At 37.6% G+C, this 5,138-nt stretch overlaps 1 long non-coding RNA gene across 1 annotated transcript; it reads left to right on the plus strand.

Annotated features, from left to right (window-relative positions):
* Nucleotides 1-2,786: 2,786 nt before the first annotated feature.
* On the plus strand, nt 2,787-4,164 carry LOC144541949 (uncharacterized). Its single transcript, XR_013506939.1, has 3 exons — nt 2,787-2,914; nt 3,476-3,546; nt 4,016-4,164. It is a non-coding gene; the product is annotated as an uncharacterized LOC144541949 (long non-coding RNA).
* The last annotated feature ends 974 nt before the right edge of the window (nt 4,165-5,138 follow it).

The following is a 5,138-nucleotide window of genomic DNA, read 5'->3' on the forward strand; positions in this document are numbered from 1 at the left end:
AGTTTTGCATGTAAATTCAAGAGGAAAGTCTTATGCCAATATATTGTTTCCCAGAAAAATAAACTTTTCCACTTGCAATTCATTGTGTCCAATTGCTTTCAACATCTAACTGAACATATGAAGGTGGCATAATATTATTACATTTATATTACACTGTATATCCCTCCTGTTGTGTTCCGGTCAAATTGGACCGATTTACAAGTTTTCTCTCAAAAAATGTAGTTCATTTAATCTGATTGTCATAAGGTTCCATGACTTTGCCCACACAGGGCATCTGAACACACAAAATACATTTTGATAATTTTCATTAAATTCTGGGTGTTTTATTTAACTTTTGTACACCTGTGGTGTTCCCGGTCAAAAATGACCGGCCATTAGAAATGAATGGGAGACTACAATTAGTGTATAAAATTGAGTTCAGGCACATGCCCATTCATCAGATGGACACACTTCCTCTCCCAGACCCCCACATGCATGTGTGTTTGAGCACACACACACACACACACACACACACACACACCTCACTCCCCTTCTTGGCTTCCATGGCAACCCCCACGGGAACCTTTCCCCAATAGAATCTTTCCCCCATGGGAACCACAACTGTTGGCATTCTCACAAACAATCGCAACATTGTTACAATAATATATAGAACTTTTCTCGCAGCTCTGGTATATAAAACTTTTTGAGGCCTTGCTCACAAAAGTTTTCATGTGTAGTTTTGGGCCTATGTCCTTTCTTTACTAATAAAATCATACCGGTCAGTTTTGACCAGGAACACAACAGATGTTATTTTGTGCCACTATTTAAAAATTTGAAATGGTTTCAAAACAAATGTCCTTGTTAAACTTTGACACAAAGTAGTCTGTGATAAATAGCACAATATGTTTCATCTGAGTATTTGTTATAGTCAAAATAATCCATACATTATGCTTTTTTTTACTCAAAAACGAGTTGTATGAGCTCAGGTCAATGAGGCCTACAGGCCATAAATAGCAAATAGAAGTTCAAAACTTGTAATGTTCACAATAACTTAAGTTGATAGAAAGATCTAACACAACATTAGGTGATAATATATGTATTATTATGGATTTATAATCAGCTATAATGGGGTGGTCATTTTGGACCGGGAACACAGAATTAATTAACATGAAACGGACACAAAAGGAGGGATACATATATATATATATATATATATATATATATATATATATATATATATATATATATATATATATATATATAGTGATACTTTAGGGAATAAAAAATAGGATAAAGTATGATATGGTCACTCTAAACTCACTATAGAGTACCACAGACACAAGTGAAGTCCCTGTAGGAATATTATAGTGATTTTTCATAGGGCTAAGAGGAAAGAGAGACATCTAATGGGGAAAAATGAATGATGAATCCTAATGAAACAAACTTTTCAGGAAAGACTTAGAAAACATCAAGTTATCTGAGGATCAGTCATGTGGTGGCAAATAAAACGGAGGATAAAATATGATCTCTAGTCTGTGATCAGCATCAGGCAAACAACCACCAATACAAACAAAAAATATTTTTTCCTTAGATCAGTTTTAAATCAGTTTGATCCTGCTTATTATGATGCATACAATGAATTCCATGCCATTTCAGCCCAGGTTAGGTGGGTTCACCCTCCATTGCTTCCCATAAAGAGCCTGCATTGCATTATGGTCTATTGATCTATCAAGCTCTATCCTAAGGAATGGGAGTGGTCAATCACAACAAATAATTGGTGTAATTCTCTGGTGTAATCCCTTTACTGGTGTGAAGTGATGGCTGTCAGCATTGAAAAGGGGACACAAACAATGGCATGCTTTGAGTTAGAGGAGGTGTCAGCTCCTCGCAGGTCACATGATCAACTCAAATTGGAAATGAAAACAAGTTGTAAGCCTATGTCTGAACCTGCTGTGCTTTATAGCCTAGTGGTTCCCAAAGTGGGGTCCGGGGACCCCCAGAGTCCGCCCCTTGTCATTCATCTGAATGTCCATTTGTGTCCTTGTCTTTGTGCAGACATGTTGGACCAGGCAGTTCCTATGTGCAGCAAGAGTAAATAGTGCTTGTGTTCCACCAGCCAGAACTCGAATGAGACTTCTGGTCAGATTTTTTCAGAATAAAAGCGTCATTTTTTTTTTGTATAAATCCACACTCATATTGACTCAAAGAATCTTTTTGCACCAAAAAAAATCTAATAAATGAAAATAATGCTAATAAATAAGCAAAGCAACAAATTGCAACTATACAATCTATACACTGATTTTCTGTGATAATAATTGTTCGAGTTCCCCTCTACATTTAAACACTGATTTGTCATTTTTGGACTATATAGGCTACGCAGATTAAACATAACACAAGTCAACTTTCTTTTCTACAGCACAAGACACTGTATGTCAAAACACTCCTACAGACCTGAACTTTCACAACACTAACATTGAGGCCCAAACGGCTTAAGAAAAATCATGCCAGGCCTTCAAAGTCTGCCATACAACTGCCAATATGCGTTGGCTTTCACAATGTTTGACACCACATGCATGTAACCACGGGATTCCTCTGCAAGCAGGTCTACAAAATCAGCCAAATTAAAGCCACTGTCATGAACCACTCATGTTTGTAAAGGAATGCATGAAATTAATTGTAAATGATGCAGTTGGACTGCTGTGTGGCCAAGCTTTTAACAGCTACTTGAGCAAGAATGGAATGTCTGCATGTGTTTAGGTGGATCCAGAGCCATATAGAGAGAGAGTTGCGTCATCTCCGTTCTCTCCAATGGACCATTTTTTTACAGCAATGGCGGATCGCGGAGCCTCTCAATAGTTCCCGGAAGTTAGCGGCTAACACTAGCAGCGCAGTAGAGTTGCAGCGGAATGGACCGTTTGTGATGTACTTTGAAAGGGTAAGATGTTTAAAGAATCAGATTGTATATTATCAGCACATCTGTATCAAATTAACATGTGCATTAAAGCATGTTAGTGGATTATCCCCCTCTAAATTAGTAGATTTAGGGAACGTTAACAGATAACAGATTAGGCTAGGATACTGAATAAAGTTAGCAACACATAACGTTAACCACGAACAGCCTATTAATTATAAATTCCGTTCTCTTAATGCCATTTCATCCAACGTTGTGGAATTAGAGAAAAATACTTCTAAACGTGATTTTTTGCGGGGTGGGGGGAGTTAAATATTAGTTAAATATAACATTGGGGCATGTGTTTGTAGAGTGGTGGGTGGAGGTGGTGAAATGAGGATATCCATTTTGGAGTAAGAGCTAATAATAAAGTTAACGTTACACAATAATAAGGAAGAGAGCTATGTTTGTGATACATCGCTATTGATATGGATTTAGAGTGCATATTTGAGACTTCAAAACAGTAAACAAAAACGTAACTTATGGGTTGAGTGTTTTTAGGCTTTGTGATTCTGTTGACTATTACCTGTCTATATTATGTTGCAGCTCAGCTGATTTTGGATTGATGGCAAAGGGAGAGGGAAGTTGGAGGACCTAAGTGAGATTGAAAACACAAGGTAAGTTTAAAATAGGCCAGCAATTTTGAAAAATGAATCATACTAGGCTAAATGGGGAATCATACTAAATACTAAAAGTATTATACTACAGTATTATATAAGTAATCATACTAAACATGTATTCTATTACTGTATTATATAAGTAATCTTATCTTGTTAGTGTATATTAGTAACCTGCTGTAGGAGCACTGGACATGTATACTCTCATTACATATATAAAAGACAACCAAGAACATGAGACAACTTTATATAAATTAATATCACATCAGTAACTGATGCCACTTGTCATACTTTGTTAAACATCAGCAGCAAAAGCTGTTGATGATCACAACTAATGAAGTTCCATAACTTAAGTTGAGGAACAAAGACCACACCTCATCTCCCAAGGCAATTTCCCATCCAAGCCTATATAGGTGTGTCTAACCCTTTCTCCTCTGTCTTTTTCTCCCTCTCTCACTCTCTCTTTCAGCACAAGAACCACAGGGGGATTCAATGGAGCCTGAAGACTCCCTGCAATGAGACAGCACCCTCACCCTGCACCCTGAGTCTCAACTCCCTGGGTTTTACAAGCCTTTCCCTGTTCCTTATTTTTAATAAACCAAACATTAAGCTTCCCAATGGTATGGTCTTTGTTTGTGAAAAAGTGCAAATGAAGTGTTTGAATATTATTACCTCGCATATTTTTTTGTTGTTGTGATCTTTAGTGATAGTAAGATTGCTCCTGCTGACTTGAGCCAACCATTTTTTTCTCCTCTCCGTGTCAGTGGGGAAACCGTACACTTATTTGTGGTTTCCCTAACATTTGGAAATAAGTGTTTATTATCAAGGATGGTAACCAGTCAGTAACTGTGTCCACTTGGACACAAGACACTTTTTTAATAGTTTTATATTGTTTATCTTCATAGTTTTTATAGTGTATTATATTGATCTATATTGCCTTCATCTTTTCTGCACCATTTTTATTCTTATTTACCTTATTATTTTACTGTATTATATACCTTATTTCCTGTCATTGTACTGTACACCACTGCTGTGACACCCGAATTTCCCCTAGGGGATCAATAAAGTGCAATCTTATCTTATCTTATCTTAGCTGCTGCTAACCATATATCATTTTATCATCCCCAGCTCCACCCCAGCATCCACCTGTAGGCTCTGATTCTAGGTCTCCCCCGGATTGTCCCTCCCTGGCTGCTCTCTTTGGCTAGCTAGGTGCACGCTTGCAGGGAGTGACAGGATTAGAGCCTAGACGCCATACTAAACTCTGTATATTTGCATTCATTCTCAATAATCTGTTAACGTGAGTTGGCAGACTGAATTATGTTCACGGTCAATTTGATAGAAAGAAATGCCAGCGCTCATAATGTCCTTTCGTCTTTTTAATACATGGGCAGCTAGATAAAAACTCACTGATGAAGTAGGGATTGACATAAACCACACTAGCTTGTGAAAATACATTCGTACATTTGTACTCCTTTCTCCGAGCGATTGGAGCATCCCCATGCAGCACAGCAAACCATGGTGGAGACTATATGCAAGGACAACACGGAGGAAAGGGCACAGACAACCTGCTTGACATGCTATTCATGTTT

The sequence above is a fragment of the Centroberyx gerrardi genome, chromosome 12 (assembly GCF_048128805.1).
Source record: "Centroberyx gerrardi isolate f3 chromosome 12, fCenGer3.hap1.cur.20231027, whole genome shotgun sequence".
NCBI lineage: Eukaryota > Metazoa > Chordata > Actinopteri > Beryciformes > Berycidae > Centroberyx > Centroberyx gerrardi.